This window comes from Oryctolagus cuniculus, chromosome 13, assembly GCF_051225735.1.
Source record: "Oryctolagus cuniculus isolate XC-2025 breed Fujian yellow rabbit chromosome 13, ASM5122573v1, whole genome shotgun sequence".
Lineage (NCBI taxonomy): Eukaryota > Metazoa > Chordata > Mammalia > Lagomorpha > Leporidae > Oryctolagus > Oryctolagus cuniculus.
In genome coordinates this window covers 53,117,109-53,131,690 of record NC_142879.1, presented here as the reverse complement: position 1 = coordinate 53,131,690, position 14,582 = coordinate 53,117,109, and positions in this window count along the sequence as shown.

Sequence of the window (14,582 nt, the reverse complement as noted above, 5' to 3'; positions counted from 1 at the left end):
CCTCTTAGCAGTTACCAATACACAACTTTTTCACTTTTTCTATACTTCAACACCCACCTCCTCCCCCTGGGTAAATTGAAGCACATCTCAGACTTTATCTCATTCAATATGTAAAAATTTTGATCACATAGAATATTAGAATTTCTGTGAAAGGAAATATAGCCACAATATTGTAATCTCATCAAATATAATTTGAAATGATTTCTTAATAACAATCGAATAACAATCTTATTTCCATAGTTCCTTCTCTTACAGTTTTTAATGAATGTTTAAATTGAAATCTAAATAACATAGAAATTGGAATTCATTGTGATATCTTTAAGTTTTTTAAAGACCCTCCTAATATTTTCTGTTTCTCCCTTTGCATTTTATATTGATCTAGTTGAAAAAAATTGGGGTCATTATTTCCTATCAGTTTCAAAAGGCCTGCAATTTGATGATGGCATCCTTGTAGTTTTATTTATTGATTGATTCATTTATTTTCACTATTCAAGGCTTGTTTGGTGATTTAGTTGGTATGACGCTTGGATAACTAGTTGTATTGTTTATATGTAGATTTTTCCTTTAATATTGCATGGCAGTGTGTATAACTCATACATATAAGATACAAAATAAAATCTTTTAGAACATTTATATGTTCTGCAGTAATGGGTTTATATAATATTGGATCCCCGGATGTGACTGGGAAAATAAGTTGGATCAAGCACATTTGGTGAAGGAACCAGCACATAGTAAACACATGCCTGATTGGAAGGCAGCTGGAGCAGGTGCAACTCTGGAAACAGTGGTACCTCAGAGGTGGTGACCTATCTTACACTAGTCAGTTTAAAATGACACAAGTATTGGGGCCAGCACCATGGTGCAGTAGGTCAATTCTCTGCCTGAGGCGCTGACATCCCATATGGGCGCCGGTCCTATTCCCAGCTGCTCCCCTTCCAATTCAGCTCTCTGCTGTGGCTTGGGAAAGCAGTAGAAGATGGCCCAAGTGCTTGGGCCCCTGCACCCGCCTGGGAGATCTGGAAGATGCTTTGGGTGACCGGGAAGAAGCACCTGGCTCCTGGCTTCAGATCGACGAAGCTCAGGCCATTAAGGCCATCTGGAGAGTGAACCAATGTAAGGAAGACCTTTCTGTCTCTCCCTCTCACTGTCTGTAACTCTACCTCTTAAATAAATAAAATCTTTAAAAAAAAAAAAAAAGAATGACACAAGTATCATCCAGCATCAGGATGTAGCTGTAGGGTTTTTATGCCATTCCTATGTCTTCTATTTCTTAAATATAAGAAAGTGATGTTTTCTTCCCCATCCCCAGGACATCATAAATATTACTTTAATTATGCGTCAGATAAAAAGAAGAACATGCACAATCTTCAACTAAAATCCTGTTGTAGCATAGACATTGAAGTGGTACAACATTAAAAACTTTAAAATTACCGCTTTTTTTTTTCCCCCATAGTGTACCTGCGCTCTTCTTCAACTGGGCGCTTCATCAGGCATTGGAGTCATCTTAACAACATCTGAGATTCTATTTTGTCCCAAGACAGAAGAAAAACTAAGGAAGTCATAATTCTTTGCTCTACAGAGACTCTTAGTCATGGTGGAAATTGGATTCAACTGCCTGAAATTCTTTAACAGGATAATTTCTATGAGGCCGTAAGGTAAAAAAGAGTGGGAAACATTGTCCCAGATGATTTTGATATGAAGCCAAATTTGAGGACCGTGGCTTTGAATGTTGGTGTTGTTTGGATTCTCCTGCCTGGACCAGCTTCTTTTCTCCTCAACAAACGTATCTGGAAATCACTCCACAGCTCCAATCCCATTGCCACAGGTTAGCTCGATCTTCTGGCTGAGATCTATATTCACACACCTAATTGCCTTTTGCCATAAACTTTTCAGTGTTCCAAAAGGCCCTCAAAATCAATATGCATCATCAAGAGATAGAAGACAAAACTCTATGTGTCCTAAATCTGAGCCATATACAATCTTCCCATAGTTTATTAAATCTCTTTAATTGTAATTCTTTGGATGAAATTTATCTTCCCCATTAGGTTGTATGGTTATTCATGGAAAAACTTTATCTTCTGTGATTTTAATATTTCTCAGTACCATAGTATTATATTTTACATAAAAGGTACTCAGTAAACAGCAACATGAAGCTGGATCCATTTCTCAGCTAGCAGCTGGAATCAGATAACAGTAGGTTTAAAGTCATCTCTGCCACATAGTAGCTATGTGACTATTGGCATGTTTTTCTAGAATTCTGATCACTGAATTTCTCACTTGAAAATTGGGACAATTCATTACATAGGGTTGGTGAGGAAAAGCTTATACAGAGCCTATCAAGGTGCCAGGCACCCAGTAGGTGCTTACAAATTATTCATGTCTTGTTCTGACCTTCACCTATCACAGGTGAGAGAACGAAGACCCAAACACACGAACGAATGTTCTCAATGCTATTTGGGGATGGCTCTTACCTCATGGAGTCCATATGATAATTAAATGGGATAACATATGTAAATTATCTAAAGTAAGCCTGGCATATAGTGAGTATCCCCTTAAATATAAACTCCATCAAGCAAAGATTTTTGTCTCTTCTGCTCATTACTTTGACCTAAGCACATAGCATGTGTCTACTGTGGAAACACAATACTTCAAGTGTTTGCTGATAAAATAAATATTAGTCCTCTTTTCTCATTTCCAATATTTCACTCACTGTGCAATTGACATCAAGAGATTTCTGCTCCCATGTATCTTGCTTGTCTTGAGTGTATACTGAGTTCAATTTTTGTCAAACACAAGAGATAGATAGGCTTGGTGATAGCTCATGTTCATGGCCTGACAAAAATCATTTAGTAGCAAAATATAAAAATCTAACAGGGCAAAAAATAAAGATACAGTGTGAGATGTAGACAAATCTTGCAAGGAAGTGGATTAAGAGAAAATATTGGGATTGGACAGCCATACTCGATAGAGCAGTTTTGAAACAATAGCAGAAGGCTCTAAAAACAGCAGGTGGTAGCATAAAAAGGAAGAGATTGGAAGCAAAAATTGGAAACAGCAGGAACAGAGCTGTAACTGGCACTGGCACAAATGCTGAGGTGAAAGCTGGCCCTGGATCAGGATTAGGCTAGAAGAACCCCAGCTGACTACAGTCAGGACAAATGAGCATCAGGCCGGTGCTAACAATGGCAGCAAGTAGTGGAGAGAGAAAATGGAACCCGACGTGGCAGTGATTTAAAAGTTAGACAGAGGAACGCATAATCTCAGGCTTGTTTGTTCATTCAAGCATACGTGCATCAGGCAGTCACTCCTTCATTAGCAATATATGTGGTAGCCACTGTGCTAGGGCTGGGATCTGGAACTTTGGTGATAAGACATACAGTGGAGGTATTTACACAGCAAACTTCCCAGTCCAAATACTTAGATTTCCCTTAAAAGTCTTGACAAAATAAACCAAAGAAGACATTTCAATTAAGGTTCTTTTGAGATCCCAGACACTACACATTTTCTAAAGGAACACTAGGACCCCAGGATAGGATGGCCTTCTCTGAGGTCATCTCACAAGAATTGAAGGAAGACCTGTAGAATGAAGTCAAGCCCTACCGACATTGTGTGTGTGCATGGGAGTGGGGTGTGAGTGAGACTTATTAGTCCCGAGTGGGCAGTCCAGAGCTCTCGATGTGGCCTTCGCTGTCAGCACCCCAGCAGAGACACTGCAGTGCAATCATGCCAGCCTGGTGATGGTAACAGCCAAGGCTCCCTGCTCAGTCTGCAGCCATAGAGTGGGTGGGATGTGCAGTTGTTTCCCTGTGGTGTTTGGTTGGTGTGTTTTCCTGGGGTCCCACATTTCACAGCTGATCTGCCTTCTTCTGCCCCCTCTTCAGAGTCTTTTTCCTTTATTTTACACATAACATCAAGGGTTTGAACTAGAGGGAGGAATAAGGAAAAATATCTCTGTAGGCTCTTTCTAGATGCAGAATTCCAAGTGACTTTTAAAGTTTAGAACAGGGGCCGGTACTGTGGTGTAGCAGGTAAAGCTGCCGCCTGCGGTGCTGGCATCCCAAATGGGTGCCAGTTTGAGTCCTGGCTGCTCCACTTCCGATTCAGCTCTCTGCTATGGCCTGGGAGAGCAGTAGAAAATGGCCCAAGTGCTTAAGCCCCTGTACCCATGGGGGAAGAACCAGAGGAAGCCCCAGGCCTCTGGTTTCAGATCGGCACAGCTCTTGCCATTGCAGCCAACAGGGGAGTGAACCAGTGGATGAAAGACCTCTCTCTTGCTCTCTCTCTGCCTCTCCTTCTCTCTGTGTGTAACTCTGACTTTCAAATAAATAAATCTTTAAAAAATAAAAAATTTAGAACAAAGAGAAGTGTGGGGGAGTCAATTCTACATAGAAAGGAAAGGAAATTTAAGCAGCAAGACTGACTGTCCAGTGCCACCTTGGAGCCTGTGATAAAGATGGCACAGAATTCACATTCTCTTAGGAGGCTGTCTCATTCTAACTTATGTCACCCTTGTCATTACGAAAGTGTCAAACCACCTCAGGAGGTGAGGAGACAATCTGAATTTGGGGAAAGAAAGTCACATCGAAGGTTTTGACCTGAGAATGTTTGAGAAATCAAATTTGTGGTTAGCAGTCTATTTTGTCAGATGCCAACACCAAGGAGGAGGGCTAGAAGTCACGGTGGGGAGCCCTCCAGCACTCCAAGGCTCTGACTGCCCTTTGGCCTCTTCCACATCTCACCTTTAGCTAACTCACGTTCCTGGCACAGGCACATCTCTCACACTGCCATCATCTGCACATGGTTCATGAAAGCCCTCCCTGGGTCTCTGTAATATCGATGAGGTTCTCATCCACTTTAGGTGCCCCGTGGCTCGAGTCAGGGACAGACTCACAGCAGGAGAGATCCAACAGCCCATCTCTGGGTGGCAGAAATATCTGAAGTTACGAGGCTGTGTTTGGAGTCCCCAGATCCCCAGGCTTTTCAGGACAATAAAGAAGAAGTTGTGGTGACAGGCTCACCTTACCAAACACCCTGTGACAAATGCTGTAGTCATTCCAAGTCTTGCTTCCCACAGAAATGATGAGGTTTCAGATGATAGACGGAAACTTAAGTCTTCCTGCTACATCTGAAGTCTGTTTATTTGGGAGGAGGAAACAGTGACAGTAAATGTGCTTTGAGAATTCCATGGAAGAAGGTGGTAGGGAGAGGAAAATACCCCCTTACGATGGCAGGGTACAAGATTCTCTGGAATGGGAAGCAAACATGCTTTCTGTTGCATAACTCGTACTCATCTTTAGATCTGATAATGTGTTTCAATTTTCAGGTCACATTTTAAATGGGCATTTAAAAAAAAATTTAATCCAATGAATGTTTGTACTTAAACAGCTTGAGAAACCTACTCTGAGAGCATTTGAATGATATTTCAATTATCTTCTCCTGGGAAAAATCTTGCTGAAAAGAGAAATAGAAATGGTAAAAGGGCCAGTGAGCTACACAGAGAGATAGAATAATGTGTCAGTTGAAGAACAACAAGGGAACGGTTTTATTCAATTTGTAGAAAGTAGTTGAACCAGGAGCCCTAAAAAGTTCAATTCTGTTTCTTCAGCCTTGAGGTGATCATATCATCAGTGGAACTAAAGGTATTAAGCAAAAGGTCTCTTACTCTAAACCCATCAGGCCTAAGCCAGTGCCACATAAAACCTACTGATAAAATGAAATGCACTTTGTGTTTCTGGAGTTTCTTCACTCTAGTTAACTGCACTGCTTCATTTTTCATTACTCTGTTGAAATCTCTGAGGCAGGCTGCTTTACAAAGAAAAGAAGTCTGGGGGCTTGTGTTTGGCACAGCAATTATGATACTGCGTGGCACATCCATATCCCATATCAGAGTGCCTGGGTTTGATTCCTGGCTCTGTACCTGATTCCAGTTTCCTCCTGTATCAAGAAGGAAGACACCCCTAATCAGTGAGCCTCCACCATTTTAAACCTTAAACAACAAAATTTAAATATGTGGACAAAGTGGTATAAAAATATAAAAAAATTCTCTGCCTTCCTATGATCGTCTTGCTGGCTCTTTGCCCCCAGATCCCACCGGGCTCAGACAAAGCTCTCCGGCCCTTGCTTGTAGGCTCAGCCATTTTTCAAACTAGGCCCAACACAGGCCATAGGCAGTGGGGAAGTCAGGCCTAGGAGAGTGTCCAGCACTCCGTCCTGCTTGCTGTGGGCACTAAGGTAACCTTGGCATCCTAAAAATTTGATTTTCTGTACTTGGATAGGACCTTGTTACTACCCTGTGTAAGACCCATCAATGACCTCTCGTTGCTCTGAGGATGTAGACAATCCACCGTCACTTGATCTGTAAGGCCCCTGGCCCCAGCGTGCTCCTCTCTATGCATGAGCACACATCCCAGGATCAACCTAATGGTCCCTCTCTCACCACAGGGCCATTGTTCCTGCCATTGGCTGTGAATAGAACAGTCTCCCTTTCTTCTTTGCCTAGTTAGTTCGTGTTCATCCTTGACTCACTGATAATGACCAGGCCAGATGACCCTTCTAGGCACCCAGAACACAAGGCACCTTTGCTTCAGAATACCTGGCACAGCTGCATGTTAGATGGTGATCGCAGGTTAGCTCTGTCGCTCCCCCTCTTCATGGAGGAACGACACAGGACCCTGCGCTGTTCTTTTCGTCTGCTCGGCCCTCCCCGGGTTTGCTGCTGGTTCTTCCCGGGTTGGCTACTGTCCCTTCCACCTCCGTGGAAGGGCAGTTCCCCCTGGCCACATTCCCCACTTCCGCAGGGGAGCGGCACACCGCCGGCCGGCTCTTCTCGGGGGCTGCACGGGTGTTCCTTCAGCTAGATGTTCCCCTTAGATGTTCCCTGTGCATGCCGTCTCTCTCCTCCTTTATAGTCCTCCTCCGCCAATCCTAACTCGGCTGCCCACACGCCGAGTACGCTGCTCTCCAATCAGGAGCAAGTCCTACAGTTTATTGGTTGAACTGGAGGCAGCTGTGCGGAAGCTGTTTACTTCTCTCCCAACGCCATATTGTGGGAGAGCAGAGGCATAGAATAAGTCTTAATTCCAGTAACTTAGTCTAGTCCGAATTGCTCCCCACAAGCTCCCCTAGGGACTGACTCTGAGACACTGAGGTTTGCTTATAGGAGGCATGTTGATGAATGTTCCCAGCGTGAGGGTGAAAAGTCAAGGAATTGGGTGGGATGTCTCGGATAATCCCATGGGGTGCACTGGCGTTGGATGAGCCTTTAGAGTTGTCTGGAATGGGGCAATGGGACTGGGCCTTTACAACACACATTTGACTGATACCTCATACAGATTCTCTCCAGGCAGGGCCTGTAACACTGGGCAAGGCAGCTTCCTTCAGCAGAGAGCAATTACTCTGAAGGACTCAGCAGTGAGCCATTAGTAGGAAGCTAGGGGAGGGAATGCTTTGTCCTGAAGGGGAACCTGGAGTGTCCACTCAAGTGTCCACTATGGCATTTGTGTTAGTCAGTGCCTTCTTCAATCACCATATTGTAAACTTCTTGAAGAAAGTTTTTGTTTTGCAAATGCTTAATGTAGTACTTGGCCCAGTGTGGGATCTCAGTACCTGCAAAATTGAATGAATTGGGCTGGCGCTGTGGCACAGTGGGTAAAACCACTGTCTGCAGTGCCTGGCATCCTATATGGGTGCTGGTTCAAGACCTGGCTGCTCCACTTCCATTCCAACTTCCTACTAGTGCACCTGGGAAAGCAGTGGAATATGCCCCATGACCTAGGGCCCCAGCACCCATGAGGGAGACCCAGAAGAAGCTCCTGACTATTGGCTTTGGATCAGCCCAGCTCCAGCCATTGCAGACATTTGAGGAATGAACCAGTGGTTGATCTTTCTCTCTGTTTCTCCTTCTCTCTCTTTAACTCTGCCTTTCAAATAAGTAAATAAATTCTTAAAAAAAAAAAAAAAGAATGGCTGTTTTGCTGAGACAGATTGATCAAATATCCAGATTTTCCTGAAGCTATTTACGTTTAGAACTTAAAAGTCCTGTCTCAGGAAACTCCCCAGTTCTGGGCAAACTGGGATAATGGGCCATCCTGCCACTAAAATTCTTAAATATTGTATACTGACCCTGAACAGAGTTCACCAAAGCACTGACACACCCTGTCAGTAGTATATTTGCCAAAGATTGGCAGGAATTATGTCACTATCCTCTTAACCCTAGGAAGGCAGCTAAAACTTGACTTGGGTTTAGTTTCTCTGTGCTTAATACATATACCCTATTATCCCCCTTTTTTTTGCAGCAACTCTAATATGTTCAGATTCTTGCAGTTAGGATTCTCTAGTCTGGTTTACCCTGTTACCACCTGTGTACTTCTTATTCTCTTTCCATTTTTTCCCATGTAGAAAGCTTTGGATTTGATGTGTTTTCTCATGAGAGGTGCTGCTTCACAAAGAAATGATTGTGTGTCCTTTCAAATCTGCAGACTTGGTGAGAATCCTCAGCTGTCTAGATCAGAAACAAGGCCAAAACTGTAGGGAAAATTGAGTGGTCTAGGTAACCCTATTGATTCTGATCCCTTTAGAGATGTGAAGGTTCAAAGAAGAGCTTGGAAACTCTGATACAGATGGTAAGCCAGTATTCTCCAACTTGCACTCTACATAATGCTGGGAGATCACTGGTTGATTCAACAAATATTTATGGCATCCTATATGCAAGGAATTGTAATAATCTCTATAGGCTAATCTCTAACAAGGCTAGGAAACCTCTCTAATCACTCCCAATACAAGACTCTCAGACAACATCTAAAATGCAAATATGTCAGTTTTCCTGGCAACCAATTTTTGGCATATTTCATTCTTACACTAGTGGTCAAAACAACGAAAACAAGGACATCCCTGCCCCAGTCCCATTCCATATATCTCACTCCATGCTATAACTCTGTTGTAAATGTTATAATCCTTCAATAACATCCTTTATCCTTGCATTTAACCACATAAATCATTTTATTTTCTATCTCTTGCAAATTCTTATGAATGTGTATAATGGGGTCTCAAATAATTTTAATAAATGACATCCCTGATAAATGTGGAGATAATTTTTACCTGTTGCATTCTAAAGAACAACAGATTAATATGCTGAAAAGACTTGTGACCAGTCTGGCATACCCTAGCACACAAACCTAGACTTATTGACAGGAACAGGTGGTAGTTTTGGACTTCTTGGCCCATCTACAGGGGAAAACATCCCGTCTTCCTTTTAGAAATGTTCTCTCACAGATGCCCAACACAAAAAAGAAAATCACAGATACTGTGGTTCTGAAGCATGGAATGTTCACTATTATACGTGTTTGCACTATTGTAGGTAGATGGAGTTGGGGAATGCTGTGTAAACGCAATGGAGTAATCAACACTACTCATTATCAAAGAATTGGTGTACCTTGAGGTTCATACAAAACTACAACTCTATGAGGTATTATTTTATCTTTCACTAACGACTCAAAAGGCACTTAAATATTCTACCTAGTTTCAAGAGAACTGTTGTGAGCATTAACTGTCATTGTGCAGTAAGAGCCAGTGAAAATAAATTCACAGTTGATAGCTGGTTTGCTATTACCTGAACATAAACTGTGGTGAGGCAGAAGAAATGTTATTTTAGAATTCTGTCCCTTGTAGTAATGGATTTTAAAATGATCTTCACTCTGAGCAATTCACATCCTCTGAGCTGCAGCATCAGGTCTCACCACAGGCCCTGGGGACTGACTTCTGAAGTCTGGTCTCACAGCATGGTGGTCACAGTCAAGTGCTCAGTCTGCAGGGTGTCTTGGATAGACAAATGGATTTGTTTGACAAATAACTTCCAGCAGTTAATGGGGTGGGATAAAAATAAAATATGTAGCATAATATATTATACAATATCCAGATACAATTGCTTCTCTAATCAGCCAACAGCATTTTGTCATAACCTTCTGAAATTAAGACTAACAACATAATGATAAAATAGAATGACATTAGATGCTACATTTGTATGCATGAATGTGGGTATATGAGTGCTGTGTGAAAAACTGGGATTTTATGCAGAGTACAAACATAATATTTAGAGATGACTAAATATTTCAGAAGAAGGGATGTCTTTTGCTTCTAATTATTAACTTATACTATTTAAAACCTTTGTTAGGAGCATCCTGTTGTAGGTGTTAAGGTCACCATTCCTTTAATTTCCATATCCACACTGAAAGCCTCTCTTGGTATCCTCACTAAAGTTCTGCTTTCACAAAAGTCCCCAAGTCCACTTTGTAGTTAAATCCAGTATCCTTTTCCTCAGCCCATTTGGATGTTTTCCACCAGTTGACACTGGGCATTTTTTTGAGTGTTCACACATTCCTTCCAAATGTCAGACTTTGTACCCATAATCTCATTTCATCTGCGTGAAAGTCTCCATTATGCCACACCCTACATTATTAACAAAACAACCTCCCCTGCCTTTTTGAAGTATTGCTATTTTGGTTTTAGGTGGGAAACTTCTGTCTCTTCATCATAATCTTTATGGGTTAGGAAGACATGTTAATTACTCCAAAAACTGCCCATGGCATCTTCCCCTCCCCTATTCCTCCCTTTGCATTCCAGTTAGTCTCCCCTGAATCACCGTGTGCCTTTCGTTCTGTAACAGGGTCCCTCTGGACTCAGGCCCAAGTATGCAGGCACTTTTGCCAAGTTTTCAAAACCCTGTGTAACTCACTTTTCCTAGCCAATTTTTGCCCCACTGCTCTAAAATATGCTTTAGTTGTTATGATTATTATTCAATAAACAAGCTCAGACTTTCTCCACTTGGAATCGTGATTGACCCATACTAACAACTACACTTCATTATGACACATAATGTTCCAACCACCCTGCTAAGTATTTTCAAAAAAATCACTATTGTCCTTGGGTGATGCGGAAGCTGAGGATGAAAAGTGTGCCTAAAGTCCCACACCTGCAGTTAGTACCCATGACCTCTCACATGTGAGGCACTAAGGGAAATAAGTGCACAAGATTGTACCATTTTAAGACTTGGATGAAAAGTTTCTTTACAATCACTGGACCAGATATTCTGCCTACCATTCATAAAATACTTTCCTTTAACTGCCTTAGATACATACTCATGAAAACTTGAGATCCATAAACTTGTGTAGCACAGATCAGCTGCAAAGAAAAAAACAATGTAAGGACCTAGGTTAAGCAGCTGTTTTCCTGAAGTCCTCCCTCAGGGATCTGAAAGTGTCCTGGGTGGTTCATCCAGGATCACTTTGACTGCTGGGTTTGTAATCCTCTAGCCAGTGTCCCTTCTCAGAGGGTGTCACTAATAGGGACACGGGATGTCTGTTTCACTTGTCCCAAGATAGAGGTGCCTGGGGCAGCCTGTTCCCTTTCTCAGTCCCCCAGATTCATAGAGAATAGCATGGAGAAAATGACAAACCATGATAAAATGGCAGTCAAGTATTTTGTAATTGAGTTCTGCCAGCTGCGGCACCTGCCATCAATTACAGTTGTCTTTAAAATCTAGCTTGGTCACTGCAGAATGGGTGGGGATCGGCTGAGTTCCAGCTTTTAAGGTCACACTGTTCTAAACTGCAATGCATCATGTTGCCTACTAAGTTGGTAATAACTGCTTAGAGGAAGGCTTTCGTTATGCAACAGTGCACACAAAAAGGGGGTGAATTCAGCAATTTAAACAATGTTGTCTAGACAGAGCAAGAATAGAGCAAAGCAGGAGTTAACAGTGAAATACACTGATGTTTTCACTATTCATGGACATATTGAGGCTGATGAGTTCTGGGTTTCTACCAGCTGCTTAGAAACAGAAATCAAGCTGGGTTATATATATGAAAATAAGCAGAATATTTATGTATTTACATATATCATTTATATATATACATATAGACATCAATCATGATTTATATATATACATATAGACATCAATCATGGAAGCAAAGGGATAAAGAAGCCCAAAGCTCAGCTCATTTCTTCACCTAAAAGTAAAAAACACAGAGGTTCCATTTATTTACACAAGAGATTAGCAGTGGTGTCATCCTCATCTGTAAATGACAGCCAGGTGACATCAGTGTTCCAAAACAACATGCCTAGTCCAAGCGAATTTTCTGGGCAATGGAAATTGCATTTTAAACAAGTCCCCTAAAACAAATCTCAATCATTTGAGATGGAAATACGGCAGTCCCCTCTTGCGATTTTGCTTCCCAGAAACCAAAGTCAGCTGAGGTCCAAAAATATTAAATAGACAATTCTAGAGATAAACCATCCATAGGTTTTAAATAATTTTTATTCTTTTATGTTGTTATACTTGGCCTATTGTATTACTATTAATCTTTTGCTTGCCTAACTTATAAATTAAGCTTTACCATAGGTGTATATAGGAGTATGGGGAGAAATGGAGCGTGCACAGAGTTTGGTACTATGCAATGTCACGTATCCAGTGGGAGTCTTCGAATGCACCCCCTGTAGATGCTGAGGGGTGACAGTGGGTCTTAGTTTACTCCGCTGCCTTAAGTGAAGCACATTAAATATGTGCTTTATTAATGGTTTAATGCTATTGAAAGAACATCAAAAGAGATGTGCTGTCCTAGAGTTGTCCTGTTCCAGCCATCTGCAGCTGCCTACAGGGTTCCTCTTGGTCTTCCGGGGTGGGGGTGGGGCAATCAGGGACACTGGTTGCCAGCAAGTGTGTATTTGCTACCATATAACATGGTTCTCAGTGAGAGTGTACAATGCACTTGGTTCCACACACTGCACACGGGTGACCAGCAGATGTTAACATGGAAAAATGGGTATTTTTTGGACCAAACAATTATTCCTATTTTTACAATCATCTTGACCTGAGTATGCCTTGCCATTTGGTCTAGAACAAGTAAAGTTCACTACATGTATGAGACAGATTATTATGTCTCTGGACGATGTGACTGTATACAACCTTCTCAGTATACAAAAGGGTGATGAGACTGTTCTGTTCAGACTCTGAGGACCCCAGGATGCCAGGGAACGTGCAAGGCCCAGGGGTGATTTGTGGTGACTGAGAGACACTGCTGCTGTATGACTGTGTAAGGATTGCGGTAGTCATCACCAACTTGCATCTTGAGACATTCACTTTTTTTTTTTTAAAGATGTATTTATTTAATTGAATGGCAGAGTTACATAGAGGCAAAGGCAGAGAGAGGGAGAAAGGTATCTTCCATCTACTGGTTCACTCCCCAGATGTCCGCAACAGTTGGAGCTCTGCCAATCTGAAGTCTGAAGCCAGGACCCAGGAGCCTCCTCTGGGTCTCCAATGTGGGTATTGGATCCCAAGGACTTGGGCCATCTCCTACTGCTTTCCTAGGCCATAGCAGAGAGCTGGATTGGAAGTGGAGCAGCCGGGACTTGAACCGGTACCCGTATGGGATGCCTGCATCACAGGCGGCAGCTTTACCTGCTATGCCACAGCGCCGGCCCCACTTTTTTTTTTTTTTTTTTTTTTTTTTTTTTTTGGTGCCATTGGGAACTGTAACATGGAAAGTGTGCTGACATAAACCTGGAGGGCTATTGGATAACAACTCTCTTTATTTTCTGTGGTTTGGGAAACCAGAGCAATGATTTTAGCAAAACTGTGTGCAAAGTCACTATGCTGTGGCGAAGAGAGGGTTTACTTCCTATTCAGAGCCTGGCCTTGAAACGTTCTACTTAAAAGCAGTTTTATTGACTGCCAGGTTTCTTACTATATTTTAGAAAGCTGAGGTAGCCTGACAACACATATTAGATACGTGAGGTTAGATACGTGTCATGTTAGGAATACGTCTTTAGCAAACAACTTCATGTTTTGCTTCACACAAAAGCCTCGGGCATACCAAATTTCCATAATGTAAAACTCTTGGAAAAAATAAAATGAGTGACTCTAAGAAAAACTCTATGTATTATGGAGACAGATTTAAAACTTTACTGTGCCTCGTCCAATAAAGGAAATGGCACATACTGTATCATTTTGATTCCAGTTGTGAAGTCCCTAAGACATTTTTGTTTCCCAATTTGTATGTACGTTTCTGAAACCAAATCCTAAAGGGACCACCTTTTCCTAAGCGAGAACATGAGTATTCATCACAGTGCTTCTCATCAGAGGCAGGATTTGGCAAGAACAAATCCCTAAATGGATGTATCATGCCACACAATCGGGACACTCTGCTCTCCCTGAATTGTGAATAGGAGAATACCACCCGCCAGTGCATGCCTGTGCCATACAATGAGCTATTCTTTGGGGTAAGTATTAGCTGCTTTTGGTAAGAGGCCATTGAGCTACTGATAACTTTTAAGGGTTAAAGAGATTTTGCATGGACTATTTCAGTTATCTTGAGGTCTCCAATTTGTAAACCTGCATATCTGCTTATTCATAGTTTAAAAGGCACAGACTATGGGATGGGTGTTTAGCCTGGTGGTTAAGACATTGTACCCTAAATTGGGGTGCCTGGGTTCAACTCGCAGATCTTCTATCAATTCCAGTTTCCTACTAATGCACACCCTGAAGGCAGAGGTGATGGCTCAAGTGTTTGGGTCCCTGCCACCCACAA